Here is a 15,613-nt window from a genome sequence, read left to right as displayed (position 1 = left end):
TAATATCAAAAGTAACAAAGAGCAAAATTTAAATATACTTTCTTTTACATGAAAATGCAAGAAAATGAAAAGTCCAAAATTTTCCCTTTCCAATGTCTATTCTGCTCATTCTTAGCCAGGAGGTCTTACCCCAAAGGAACTTAGCTTTGTTCATTTGCCTGGCCATCTTCATCCTTAAAGACTATCCACTGGCCACCAGGTCAGTTCTCCATTTCCCCCAGATGCCTCCTGTGCTCTGGCTGGGCCTCCCCACCTGAAAAAGTTCTGTGGCCTCTTGGGATGGGATGGAAAGGGTGTCCCTTGAAGCCAGCTGTTTGGTGGAATAAGGTCAGGGTGTGAAGGGAAGGGTCGGTACACACACTCTCCCTGTGATTTCAGCTTCCCAAAGTGTGGGTAGGGGTGAGAACCTGCACCTCCCCCCCTGTCTGGCCTTAGGGGGAGCCTTTCTCCAGACCTGGAAGGGATGGACAGTAGGAGGGACTGTGGGAAGATCTCAGGCCTGGTGAGGATGAGGAAGGTGGTGAGCCTGAGCTTGGTGAGTGTTTCCCCAGAGTCAAGGGCAAGGCTGTGATGTGTGGAGGCAGGGGGCTAGCCTGGCTTCCCCTGACCTATAAGCAGTTCCTCCAGCAGCTCCAAACTCAGAGTGACGGGGACACAGACTAATACTATGGCACCAGCTCCACACCAACAAAACTTAAAACAAAAGCATATGGTCAGGCCACAGGGCAATTAGGTGCCCAGAACCCAGTGCACAAAAACCCTGTGGGTTTTGGGGGGGAGGGGGAGGGACCTTTAATGAGGATTCAAAGTTCAAGAGAAGACAATATGGAAGAGGGCCCCTCAGCCCCAGCAGCCTCCCACGTCCTACATGTCCCATCCCATGGAGAGGTTAATTCATACATTGTTTTCTAGACGTGAGGAGCATGACTACTGCTTCTTTTGTCAAAGCGGGGTGGTTAATACTTTCTGTCATCTTGTGATATTTAAAAATTTAAAATAGTGCTCCCAGTCATCCTAATTTGACTCAGATGTAGCGAGATGGATTACTTTTCTGCATGAACCCGCTTTAGTGTGTGTTTTCATCTTTTCAGTAACTACGTGTGGGGGAGGAGGGTCCTGATCACGGATTGCTGGCCATGTACCTTCAGGGCATGGGCAGTACCTCCTCCAGCCCTCACCCCTGAATAACTGTGCCGCTTTGAAACTAAACTAACAAAAGTCGCTCGACACTAACACACACACTCCCTCCCACACACACACCCCCACCCGCGCCAGCCGCGCTTCGCGCTAGTTTCCAGATCGGCGCGCCCTCTAGCGGCCGCACTCCGCTTTGCATCCTTATTAAATCCAACTCACCCCCAGTCATCCTCCCTGATCCAGAAATGAATAAATATTCTGTCTGTTCTAGTTCGGTTTTTAAAAGCACTTAGATGGGGAGACGTTTCCTTTTTATTTTAATATACCTCAGGTATGGCCCCTACGAATTCAACCTCTTTTCCAAGAAAATCCTATCCTTTTTTCTCCAACTCAGTCAGCAGAACATCCTTCTCTTTTCTTTCCCTTTCATGCTGATTTTTCTCACTCTCAAACTAAAACTTGTATCTCACATGCACCCCATGTCTCCTTCATTCCCTAAGTCTGATGTCTAGAGACACAGTGTTCCAGGTACAAGATTTGCTCATTTTTCTCCTATCCTTCCGGTTTGTAATAATTTCATAGATTTTTTTTTTTTTTCATCCACATTGGTGTTTCCTCCACATAAGGGGTTCTGGTCCTTTTTACCTGCATGAAGTCCACCACATTCATGTGGTTAATCCCACAGTGGGCCCTGAGGTCAGAGGTCAGGGTCGACTTAACAAATGTACAATCCAGAGCCAACTTGAGACTGTGTGGTAGGAAATAATTTCAGGATCTTGTTGGCAGGCCATAAATAAAATCGCTCCATGCTTCCCTCTATGGTCCTAACCATAGTTTAAAACAAAGTAGACAATCAAGATGTGGGACAGCCAAGTGAGCATTGCTCACCAAAGATTAGCACAAATAATCTGAAGCCAAAATTTAACTGTCTCGTGTTCTGTGCCCCCATGAAATCGGGGCAATTTCATTCCCACTTCAGCTGCACCTATAAAGCTGCAGGTCAAAGTTACCTTCAAACCTTTTGCCTGTTAAAATCCACTGCACTGGAATGCCCCTAGGCCAGGCCTTGATTTCAGTGCCAAGGCCCACTAGCATGTCAACCCTTTGCCCCTCTGAATCAGGCCAATGTAGAAGGTGCCCCCAAGAACAGGAGCAAAAGGGAGAGAAGATACCAATGTTATTACTGGCCAGACAACCCATAGCACTCTCACCTCTCTGGCAAACCAAACTAAAGAATGCAATCGAGACACAAGTCCAAAAGGGGCCCCTCTACTTCCTCTCTGCCTGAGCCACTAAACAGATAGGGAAAGAATAGACATGCCCCAGGGGAGGACAGGGCAAGGAAGCCTTGCACAAATTTGTGTGTTTGCATCATGGGAGGACGGCAGAGACTGGAGTGGTGCTATTCAGGAACGTTCCCGTTAACACATGAACAGCACTCCCTGGCGAAATGCATCCAATAAGTGTTCTGTCTCCCCAGCTGCCATACCACCCCACCATGCAAGAGGGACCGGCTGCCTGGAAGAGAAGACCCTCTCAACTTGTAGTAGTTTCCAGATTATGATTTCTAAATACAAATTACTCAAATTTTCTGGCTAAAAACAACACAGATTTATCATCTTGTAGTTCTAGGGGTCAGAAATCCGAGATGAGTCTCATGAGGCTAAAATCAAGGTGTCCAGAGGGCCATATTCTTTTGTGGAGGCTCGGGGGAGAACCAGTTCTGTGCTCCTTCCAGCTTCTAGAGGCCATCCACATTCTACGGCTCTCGGTCCCATTCCCCTGTTTTCGGAGCCAGCCACAACCAGCCAAGCTCTTCTCACTTTGCCATCCATCTGGTACTCTCTCCTGTATCCCTCTTCCATATTTAAGATTCCTCATGATTACACTAGACCCATCCAGAGAATCTAGGATAAGCTCAGCTAATTAGCAACCTTAATCCCATCCCAAACCTTATTTCCCCTTTACCATGAAAGCCAACATATTCACAGGTTCTGGGGACTAGGACATCTTTGGGGCTATTATTTTGCTAATGTACATACCCTACTCCCATGGGATCAGCTGCCACCCATACCCCCTTAGGCCTTGGTATCACAGGAATCGGTTGCCAGAGACCACAAACCATCCAGTTAGGTACTAAGGTCTATACTCTGTCCCCACTGTTCTCAGAAGAAGATGGGCAACCAAATCCCTCCTGCCACAGCTGGTCTGTCTTCCTCAATCATCGCCAAGGCCAAGCCAAAGCCTCCAGGACCCAGTTATCCAGACTCCCATCTCCCTAACCCAAACTAATTCTCTACTCAGCCTCTCTCCCAGAACCTTTTAGTGTGCCTTCTAGAATTCCTGGCATATGATCAGCAAACTCCTTGGTAGTGACAATGTCTTGTTTTGAGTGTTCTCTCTATTGGCTAGTCTTAAATTTAGAGAGTTCCTGAGAATCCCACAACCTCTACAAGGCTCTCAAGTGGGAGCTGCTTTCCCTCTTACCACCAATTACCTCAGAGCCAGAACGTGGGAAGGGGAGGTTGCTTCTGTACCACTGCTCCTCCTTTTAACTTCTAAACCTCCCCTCCTTGGAAGCTCTGAACACAGGCTACCCCTCCTCTTAGCCCCATTCACTGGTAACCTCAGCCCCTGCTTCCCCCCACCCCAACATTCCTGAGGATGTTCCACATCCACACAGATGACCTCTCCAATACCCTGGCTTCTCAGTCCTTGACCTTTGTACCTCCACTTACACTTTGCCACAGTAACCGCCAAAATCTCCAATTCAAGAATCCCATCTTGTCTACAACCTCCTGACCTCCCATCTCCTTTACTCTAGAAGTCCAGTGGTAACAACGCTAATACAATAAGGGCAAGTTATGCGTGGTGTCCTCCCCTGCTCTTCTCCCTCCTCCCTACCAACTAGAATGAGATGAAGAGGTGGGAGCTGGAGCAGCCATCATAGGCCACTAAATGGAAGCCCCATCTTGAAAAGAAAGAGTTACAAGATAGAAAGAACCTGAGTCTCGAATATTGTGAAGCCACCGTACCACTGCTGTTTAATTCCCATTTAAGTCATGGTATCAAGACCTTATTACTGGCACCTGAACTAGTATCTTAATATACTCATCCATCTCATCTTCCTGTTTCATTAAGTATGACCTCATATACTCAATTAAAAGCCAATCTTGATTTCTGCCTTTCCCTCAGTCCCCACATCAACAGAGTCTTAGACTCTCTCTCCAAAATATACCATGACTTCATCCCCCTCCCTCCATCTCTATACCACCACCCAAGTTTCACCAGAACAATCTATCACTTAGACCTCTGTAATAGCCTCCGGACTAACCTCTCTGCTTCCACCCTCACGCCTCCCAACCCATTCAGCATTTAGACAAGTGATCTTTTAAAGTATATCAAATTGCGTCGGTCCGTTTGCTGCTGAAAAAGTCTTAGGTGTTTTTCAGTTGCACATTAAATAAAATCTTAACTCTTTTTTTTTTTAAGATTTTATTTATTTATATGACAGACAGAGATCACAGGTAGGCAGAGAGGCAGCCAGAGAGAGAGGAAGGGAAGCAGCCTCGATGTGGGGCTCGATGCGGGGCTTGATCCCAGGACCCTGGGATCATGACCTGAGCCAAAGGCAGAGGCTTTAACCCACTGAGCCACCCAGACACCCCTAAAATCTTAACTCTTTACCAAGGCCTAAAGGTCCGGCTTGGTCTGCTTCCCACCTATTCCTCCAAGCTCGTCTCATTCCACTCTCCTGCTCAATACCTCATGGCCATGCAGGCATCCCCCATGATCCTGGGACACACCAGCATTTCCCAGCTCAGGATTTTAATCCTTGCTGTTCCCTCTCCTTAGAACCTGGCTCCTCTTGCTCTTTACTTAGGTGACTCCCTTTTATCCTTCAGGACTCTGCAGAAATGGCACCTTCTCAGAGAGCATTCCCCTGGCCACCCACTCAACACCCTACCCTCATCAGTCACTCCTGCCACCTCACCCTGTTTATTCCCTCACTGCACTTACCACGTCCTGAAAGCATCTTATTTACACATTTGTTGACCTGTTTATATACTTTCTATGTCACAAAAATGTAAACTCTATGAAGCCTGGGAATGTGTCAATTATTAGTTAGTATTCATCATTTCTCTCTAGAATCCTGAACAGCAATTACTGGGCAAGTGGAGTTCAGTGAATAAATCCGAATTGAAATTATGAGTGAATAGATGGAAGGAAGGAAGAAAGGAAGGAAGGAAGGAAATAAATTAGCTGCTCCTTTCCTAGGAGGAACAAGTTAGGAACAGAGAGTCTTGAAGCACTCACTGCCACATTCACCCCCTTGTGAAGAAGGGAACAAAGTCCTCTCCTCCAACAGACAGGGGCATGGGGAAGTGGTGGCAGATGGGGCTCCAGTCCTCAGAGTGGTTGGGAAGAAAAAGTCCTGGGCAGCTCTTGCTCAAAGGCCCAGGGCTCCCTTCCCCAGAATCTGTGGGATTAATGCAGAGGCAAGGAGAAGACCACCTTCACAGAAAACATGGTACATATCAGAGGTCCGGACACTGCCATGAGGAAGCATGAGATTATGTCGCAGGAAGGGCTTCTCAATGCATGCCCAGGCAGGGGATCTCCAGAATGGGGACTTTTTTACTGGAAGTCGGGGAAGGGTCTTAAAAAAAATGTCTCCCCACTCCCAAACTTCCAATACAGAAAATGGAGTTCTATCACATGGAGGCAGTATGAGGGACTGGACAATCTTCACAGAGACTCCCACATGCCCTCCCCTCACCTGAGGAGAAAGGATAGCTAAGGCCTTGGGTAATCTGGCCCCAGCCCAGGAGAGTCACTGATTCTCTCCACTGCCAGCTCCATCTCCCCTGTCCCTGGGGCCCTTCAGAGTGAATCACAGAATCTTCCATTCATAGCCTCCAATGCACAGTTTCAGAACAACCTATAATCCCAAAGAATCGAATTGGAAAGAGCCCATACATGTCAGACTTTGGCCCCCAAGGGAGGATACCCCGGACAGTCTCTTGGGTACTTCCAGCCACACGTAACTCCTTACACACAGCCCCTTCCAGGCTTGAGTGGCTCTGATGCCGAGAACACCCTTCCTCCCAGCCAGCCCAAGTCTGTCTCCCTTTCGCTTGCTTGGCTGAACTAGCACAAATAAGTTGCTTGTTTCCATGTGACAACTGAAGGTAATTACCACCCCAGTAATAAATGCTACCATTTAGCCAATGCTTACCGGGGCACTGTGCTAAGCATTTTATGTATATTATCTCAATCCATACTTGCAGTACCCCTAGCATGCAGGGGTTATTATTCCCATTCCACAGATTAGGATATAAGCTTGAGATGTAAAGCAATCAGCCCCGGGTCACTCGGCTATTGGGAGAACCAGGATTCGTTCCAGCACCCATCTGACTCCTTCCCAAGCCCATGCCCTCACCTCTCCCGTTATACCAAAATCACCACACCCCTGAGTCTTCTTTAATTGCAGCTAAACCACATGAATTCCTTCAAACATTTTTTTTTTCTCTGAGAAGCTCAAAGCACCCATCCTCCCCTTTTTCTCCAATCCTCCATGTTCACTAAAATCCTGCCACTATGCAGCCTCAGGCCAGCTTCCTGGAGACTGGGGAGCGGGAAAGGAAGGTCTGCTTCTGCCAGTATCAGAAATGGAATTTTCCCTTGGGGCGCCTGGATGGCTCAGTGGGTTAAAACCTCTGCCTTCTGCTCAGGTCACGATCCCAGGGTTCTGGAATCGAGCCCCGAGTCGGGCTCTCTGCTCTGCAGGGAGCCTGCTTCCTCCCTTTTCTCTCTCTGCCTGCCTCTCTGCCTGCCTCTCTGCCTATTTGTGATCTCTCTCTGTCAAATAAATGAAATCTTTAAAAAAAAAAAAAAAGAAAGAAAGAAAGAAAGAAATGGAATTTTCCCAAAGGTCCCTCCCTATACTCCAGACAGCCCCACCACCTCCTGCTATCCTCCACCTCCCTTGTCACCTCTCAACTCACTTGTCCCCCAAGATTTGTCTAGCTACCTGTCCCTATTCTCACCTCTTCTTCCCCAAAGTCTTATTCATCCTTGGGGGGAAAAAAAACCCAACCCAAGGGGTGCCTGGGTGGCTCAGTGGGTTAAGCCTCTGCCTTAAGCTCGGGTCATGATCTCAGGGTCCTGGGATCGAGCCCTGCATCGGGCTCTCTGCTCATCAGGGAGCCTGCTTCCCCATCTCTCTCTGCCTGCCTCTCTGCCTACTTGTGATCTCTCTCTCTGTCAATTAAATAAATAAAATCTTTAAAAAAAAAAAAAAACCCAACCCAGCCCCAATTCCCCTCCTCCAAGAAGCCTTCTCCAGCTCCTGGTCCTTCCTCAGTGCTCCCAAAGTCCTTATTTCTTTTCCTCCCGGCTTTATTGATATATAATCAACATTTAGCATTATGTATGCTCAAGGTGTTCAGTATGATGATTTGATATAGGCATGCACTGGGAACCAGTCTCCAAAGTTAATGTAGTTAGCACACCCATTACCTCACAGTTACAACTGTGTATGTGTGTGCCTGTGTGTGTGTGTGATAAGAACTTTTAAGATTCACCCTCTTGGGGGTGCCTGGATGGCTCAGTCATTAAGCATCTGCCTTTGGCTCAGGTCATGATCCCGGGGTCCTGGTATCCACATCAGGCTCCCTGCTCCACAGGAAGCCCTCTTCTCCCTCTTTCACTCCCCCTGCTTGTGTTCCCTCTCTCTGTCTCTCTCTCCACCAAATAAATAAACAAAATCTTAAAAAACAAAAACAAAAACAAAAACAAAACTACCCTCTTAGCTACTTCCAAATATACAATATCCCCAGAACTTACTCATCCTTCATAATGGAAAGCTTGTACCTTTGACCACCTGTCCCCGTTCCCCCCAGCCCTGTTCCCTGGCAACGCCCACATCTGTGTTCAGTACAAAGCCCTAATTTCTGCCTCCCCAACAACATTTGCTGTTCTGCAGCTCATCGTGCCTGTTCTGGGTTCTCCCTTCCTGGCTGCGCTTCTCTGGGGCAGAGAGTATGGCCCAATATTCAGGCCCATTACAATGCAGGTGTTTAATGAATGGCTGTTCCTGCTCAGTGTCGACTGACATTTTTGATACTTCAGGCAGAAGAAGAGTGGTTAGACGGTAGAAAGTCAGAAGGCAGGGCCACCTCTGGGGAACCAGTTGAGATACCAGGAAAGCTGAGCCCCTCCACGTGGCAGACCACTGGGCACTACCTGGCCTCCAGGAACTGAAGGAGAAAGTAATTCCAGCCAGTAGGAGGAAGAAGCCGAGTTTGAAGTAGGATCTGCTGCCCTCTGGTGGCCAATCGGCCTCCAGGCCATTTGTTTGGTATCCTCACCTTCCCCCCTTGCCCGACATAGACAAGTAGCCCCTGTGGATTTTGGAACTGATGCCCCACTCTCCTGGGACAATCTTAACTGTCCCGGGTGCTTTTGCAGCAAGATGTTAAAATTGGAATTTCAAGTAAGCACCAAGATACAATAGATGAAATATTTATTTATTTGAGAGAGAGAGAGAGAAAGAGCGAGCAAGCGAGCATGGTGGGGAGGGGTTGAGGTGTCAGAGGAAGAGAATCCTCAAGCTGACTCAAGCACAGAGCCTGACCTGACCTGGGAGTTGGGGTGGATGCGGGGATCTCCAGCCCCTCACCTATGAGATCATGACCTGAGCTGGAATCAAGAGCTGGATGCTTAACCTACTGAGCCACCCAGGCACCCCCAATAGATGACATCTTTTTATTTTTTTTTTAAGGTTTTCATTTATTTGACAGAGAGATAGAGAACACAAGTAGGCAGAGAGGCAGGCAGAGAGGAAGAAGCAGGCTCTCCTCTGAGCAGGGAGCCCGACACAGGGCTCAATCCCAGGACCCTGGGATCACAACTTGAGCTAAGGCAGCTGCTTAATCTACTGAGCCACCCACGCACCCCAATAGATGACATTTTAAAGTGAAGGCCAAATCATCATATGACAAATTTCAAAGGAAAACTTTAAGAATTACTTTCTGACTGCCTCGGCCAGATCAAAGATTTGAAAAAAAAAAAAAAAAAAAGGAAAGAAAAGAAAAAAAATCATAGTATAGAGAGAAGGGAGGATCTTTTGGGGAGGCAATGTATGGATAAAGCTATACTATGAAGCCCTTCTCCCCCCTCTCAAGGAAAAGGAAAGAAGCTACGTACCTTAGAGCAAACCCAGTGGATGCTAAGTGGGTTACCCCAAGAGCTGAGTATGTGGCCCCTAGAGCTGAGAGCAGAGTGTCCTGGAGCCTGGGTGCCACCCCAGAAGTTTAGAAGGAGAGTGAAGGACCAAGGAACTTCCATGTGGGCGGGCTAACAGGGCTGGTGCTCTGGGATGCCCTGGGTTCATTTGCCTGAGAAAGAACTGATCGGCTCTGGGTCCTGGGAGAGAAGCAAGCATATCCCCATGCATCCCTTTTGGGTGCTGTCCAGTAGTGCCCCCTCAAGGGGCAGAAGGCTGCCAACAGCTGAGGAAGGAGGCTTAAGTTCCTGAAGTAAGGGAACACAGGTGAATGGGTCTGACAGCAAAGCTCTGAGGGTCCAGGAAAAGGCCCACAAGAGAACAGTCACCACAGAAGACCAGAGAGAAAGGCGCCAGGACAGTACCAGCTGATGGAGGAGGAGGCTGAGAATCACCCCTTCAGGTCTGCCCCACACCACCTCCAAATCCTCCCCAGCACACTTCACCCTACTGAGAAATGGCATACAATGAGAGTGGGGTGGGGGGGGTGAGAGGTGGTGGGGGGTCTGGCCTGGAAGGGGCAAGAGAAAACATGACAGAGAGACAGGCAAAAGCTAGACACTCGCCCCTTTCCCAGGGTACAACTAAAGCAGGGCCCAACAGGCTGTCCAGGAGTGACAGTAAATAGTTGTGAGTCTTGAATCTTGCACCGGCCTGGTTGTTCTAGTTTCTGATCAATGCTCAATGCCTGTCTCTTATTTGAGCACAACCAAAAAAGTTAAGAGCCATTCCTGGGTTTTTACTCAAGAGCAAGGGAAAAAATTACCCCTGCTCAGCAGCCCAATAAAATAGAAAGGATTGTGTCATGAATCAAACTCACCAGGAAATCAAACTGCAACTTTATTTTTTTTAATCACATGACATGTTGTGGTTGTCAAATACCATAGAATATAGTATACTATATAATATGTATAATAGCACATAATTTGTGCGATACACAATATAATGTGGGTTACACTCTCCCCTCCAATAGTACTAAACTCTAGGAACCCAGGATTTTCCCTTCAAAGGCCCTGCAGTCTTCTTTTCTCCAATCTAGAACACCCCTGCTCCCATCCCTTCACCTCTTTCCACTAATATCCCCCCTTTCTAGGCCTCCCAGAGTTCCTGAGCATTCGCTCTATTTGGGGAGAGGGAGAGGTAGGCGGGGGCCCCAGCACAGGATAGTTGGGGGGTGGGGGCGGTAAGCACAGGCTCCCTGCCTACCAGGCACTCTCACTATCTGCCATGGGGCCAAGAACGTCTCCAAAAACCTCATGTCCCTGCGGAACCTCAGATGTGACCTTATTTGGAAACAGCGTCCTTGCAGATGTAATTCATTAAGGAGCTTGTGATGAAATTATCCTGGATATAGGGTGGAGCCCCAATCCAAGGACTGAAGTCTTTGTAAGAAGAAGACACCACACAGAGAGGTGCCGCGGGAAGGTGGCCACGTGAAGACAGCCACAGACATCGAGGTGACACTGCCACAAGCCAAAGGATACTGGGGGCCATCAGAAGCTGAGAGAGGCAAGAAGGGATTCTTCCCTAGAGCCCTCAGAGGGAGCCTGGCCCTGCTGACACCTTGATCTCACCCTCCTAGCCTCCAGAACTGGGACAAAGTAAGTTCCTGCCACTTAGTGGCCCTTTGTTCTGGCAGTCCTGGGACACTGATACACCATCTCCTGCCTGTCCTTGCTCTAGCTGCAATCAACCAACCCCTAGCAAGAGGAATGCCAAGGCTTGGGCTGGGGCCCAGCGTGCTCTGCCAAGGCTGGGAAGAGGAATGGGGGAGGAGGGCTGACTATAACTTTCAAATGACCCCCTCCCTCCACACTCCCCTGCTGAGCAGCCCTGAGAAAAAACCCAGGCATCTGTTCCCCAGCCACACCCATCCCCAGCCACCAACCCTCAACAACATGTCCAGATCTCAGGGGGGCCCTTAACTCCTACTCTTGGTAACCTACCTTCATCCTGTCCTATGGCTGGGGAATTTTCCATCACATCCCCAAGTCAAAGTCATTAGATTTAATCATTAACAGGACTGGTGTTAATTAGCAGGGCAGGGTAATCACCCATGCAGATGAGGACACAGGAGGACATCTGATCAGACAAGGTAGGGAGGAGAAGGATCGGGCTGAAAAGGGGCAAGGGATAGCCCGCAGATACCCAACCCCTAATTCTGAAAGCTTTGAAATCCCCATTTTTCTTCCCTGTTTTTCCAGAGCCAACAGAGAAAACATTTGCTGAGATGAACTCCTACCTACTCTTGTCCATTTCTCAAATGCCTGACGGGTGCCAGGCACCGAGCTAGGCTCTTTCTAACAATAAAGCCCTCTCTATAACAATAGGGATCGCTGTGATTTACAGGTGGGAAACCTGAGCCTCAGAGAGGTCATACAGCTTGCCCAAGGTCACAGAGCTATCAGGTGGCAGAACTTGAACCGGGCGGATTGCTGCAGGAACTGGGTGTTTAACCACCATGCTGGAAGGAGCTCATATGTGGGGGTGGGGGCTCTCAGCAGTCAGAGATTATGTTGACCTTCTTCCTTTCTTGTATTTCCCCCTTTGTAATAGTTATCGTTTGTGATTCCTAGGTCAGCCCACCACCACCCTGACCTCTGCTATGCCCATGGACAGAGACTACCTGTTTTGTTCTCTGCTATATCCCCAGCACTTAGCATAATGTTTGGCCCCCAATAGATACTGATTGGAAGAATGAATCCAACCCAACTGTTAGAGTTGTGGTAGAAGAGGCTAGCTACGGGTTGGTTCTTCTGGACCGATGATGATCATAGGGTTAAAATACATCTCAAGAGGTCATCTGGTCCACACTCCTATTTCAGGCTCAGCCATCGCCCTGCCAAAACCACCAAATCTGGATTCTCAGGAAAAGTGCTGGCATGGGTTCTAGTCCTGAGAAGAGCTGCTTCCTCTCTCTGGGCCTCAGTTTCTCCTCTCTAGTTCAAGGGGGATGGATTGATCTTCAAGTTTCTTCCACCCCTGCCAGTGTGTGGTTTCAGAAGACACAAAGCACTTTGGAAATGAGCAGCCCCTGTGTTTGAATCACCAGTGTTGGCCCCGTTCCCAAGAGTGCCAGCTGCAGGGGGGGTGTGTCCCTATGCCTGGCAGAGTGGCAACGATGGGCTTTTTCACAGGCAAACCAGGACATACACAGTGAAGGGTGGCGGAGGCTTTCAAGTCATCCCCTGAGAGGCCAACATCTACTCCAGTGGTGCTGCTCATGCCCACAAGAAGCTCTGGAAACTTCTCTCGCGGAGAGGTCTTCTAGATAGGTGTTGGAGCTGCAAGGGACACAGGCCTCACTACAGGGTACCCACACCTCAATTCCTGGTCAAGTTCTGCTCCCCAGCTGGCTTCCCTCCTTCATCACAAGGCATGACCCCCCAGTCGTTTCCACCAGAGTAAAGCCACTCCAAAGGACAAAGAGTCACTCCACAGTGAGGATTTTCAGAGCATATGCCACAGGCTCTGAGATGCTTCCAAAAGAGTTTCCAGAAATGTTTGAGAAACTACAGCAAATTGGTGTGAACATATGGTTTCCTGGGGGGACCACTTGGATGGGGTCGTTGCTCCTTTGGGTGGATAAATCAGTCTCAAGCCTCACCTTGTCAGAGCCAAGTGTGTGAAAAAGTATGAGTGCGTCATGTATCCAACAAGCAGAAGTTCACCCCCACCACAACAGCCAGGTGGGGAGAAATGCAAAGACAGACATATGATCCCTGCCTCTGATTCCAAGCCTGGGTCTGAGACTTCCCAGGATGTGGTTGGAGCACCCCTAACTCAGGATGACAACATTTTAGAATGGGAAGAAACCCACGCCACCGCCTAGTCGCCCTCATTTTACAGATGATTAAACAGAGACCAGGATGCATTCGGTGTAGGGAGGAGGTCACTGCCCCACCACTGTGGCCCAGAGAGTTGGTAGCAGAGGCAGGAATTGACGCTCTAACCTTCTAACCTAGTGACCCATTCCAGCATCAGCTCGCTCTGTGACCTCACCCATAAGAAGTAAAATCAAGATCTAACACAAGCCTCCCTCCAGGTCGGTTGTGAGGTTTAGTGAATTAATGCATGAGAAGATTTGTGGAGGTAAAGAGGACAGCTAAATAAAAGCAGGACGTCCTGAGAACGAAAAGAACAGACCCATCAACCCAGAGTCCAGCTCTAAGACAGGGCTGGGGGTGGGGAGGGGGCTGGGGAGAGCAGAGATGAAGTGACTGCGTCACCAAGTCACATCCCCGTGGCCTTAAATATTTCATGGAACCAGAAGTGCCCTGCGCGGAACAGCTGCTTCTCCTCCAGCCAGGGCTGTAACTGCAGCAGCAATGGCAACATTTGCACCTGCGTGCCCACCTCCCAGCAGGCACCTGCAAGCCGGGGAAGGGATTCGGGCAAGGCAGGCTCCACCTCCAACCAGGGGGCTCCAAGAGCAAGTAGTGGGCCCTCCACGCCTCGCCAGCCCTGTGTGTGAGCAACCCATGCCTTCTTCCACCCACAAGCTCAACATACACTCACAGCCACCACCCAGCTCTGGGCATGAATGAAGGTCAAAACAGGATACCCAGACAGCCCCATTCTAGCCCATGCAGAGACCCTAGCCCCATAGGCGAGAGCCAGCCACACTCCACCTCCCCGCTACCCACAAACACTTCGCCCACCTGCACCCAGCCTCCATCTCTTGAAGCCAAGCCCATACGCAGAGCTGTCTCCTCCCTCTCCCTGCTCTCTCCTCCTCTGCCTCCGCCCCAGCACCGGCTGCTCCTGGGACCCTTCTCCCCACACAGCCCTCATCAGCCATCTCTCCAAAGCCTGAGCAACCTGGGCCCCTCTCCTTTCCTGTAGCTTTTGGGGAAAGGGGTTTGGAGAACCTGGAGCTTAAGGAAGCAACATGAAGGGTGGGTGTAGGACTTTGAGAGGCATCTCCATGGCCAGACCACAGTCTGAGGGGGAAAAAAGGAATATGAAAGAGGCCCAGGCAAACTGGCTTTGTGGGGGTCCGTGAAGGTTCTCCTGATGAGAGTCTAGAGAGACGACTCCCCTCACGGCTGCCCTGCTGGGAGATGACAAGACAGTAACAATAGCAGGCACGGATTGATCAAGGGTCTTCTATGTGCCAGGTACCTTAACTCATATGAGACTCAACCCTATCAGGCAGGGTCTCTTCTCCCATTTTACAAATGAGGCTCAGTGAGGGAATTCTGAGGCCCCAGAGATGCAGGGTGTGAGCATCCTGACTTTAAGCTCCACGGTCCTGGTGGAATGGGGTAAGGGATGGACAAGTCACCTATTTGGAAGATATTTGGGACCCTTTCCTGTGTATGTGTGGTTAGGAGGTAGGCAAGTGGGGCAGAGCCAGAGCAAGCGCCTGCATGCTAATGGACCCTGCGTTCCCCTCCCCATCTGCCTCCCCTTGGCTTCAGTGTCTTCATACCCCCTCCCTCCTCGGTCACTTCTGGTTGGGGGGGCAGTGCTGGGGAGCAGCTTCAGGGGAGGGGCTGGGAAATACAACCAGTTGTTTTCCTGCCTGGCCTTGCTACATCAAATAAAGAGTAAAGGCAAAAAGATATCTATCTGCACCCCCATGCTCCTGGCAGCATTCTTGACAATAGCCAAGGCATGGAAACAACCTAAGTGTCCGCTGAGGGATGAACAGATGAATGGAGACAGTTGTGATAGACACAGATAAAGACATAGCTATAGAGATGTATGTGTATATACAATGGAATATTATTTGGCCTTAAAAAATGAGGAAATCCTATAATGTGGATGGACCTTGAAAGGATTATGCTAAGCAAAATAAACCAGATAAAGACAAATCCTGTATGATCTCACTTGTATGTGGAATCTAAAGCAAAAGTCAAACTGCTAGAAAAGATCAGATTTGCAGTTATCAGAGGCAGAGGGGAGGTGGAGGGAAAAATGAAGGAAGGTAGTCAAAGGGTACAAACTCCAGATCTAAGATGAATGGGTGCTGGGGTGTACTGTACAGCATGATGACGGAAACTAACACCAATGTGTGTTACACAGGAATGTTGCTACAGAGTTAACTCCTGAGTTCTCATCCCAAAGAATTTTTCCCCCTTTTTTTCTCTTCTTTTTTTTTTCTTTGTTACTGTATCTTATGAGAAGATGAGTGTTGCTGAACTTATTGTGGTCTTCATGTCACAATATATGTCAGTCAAA

The sequence above is a fragment of the Mustela nigripes genome, chromosome 6, assembly GCF_022355385.1.
Source record: "Mustela nigripes isolate SB6536 chromosome 6, MUSNIG.SB6536, whole genome shotgun sequence".
Taxonomy (NCBI): domain Eukaryota; kingdom Metazoa; phylum Chordata; class Mammalia; order Carnivora; family Mustelidae; genus Mustela; species Mustela nigripes.
This window is presented reverse-complemented; position numbering follows the sequence as displayed.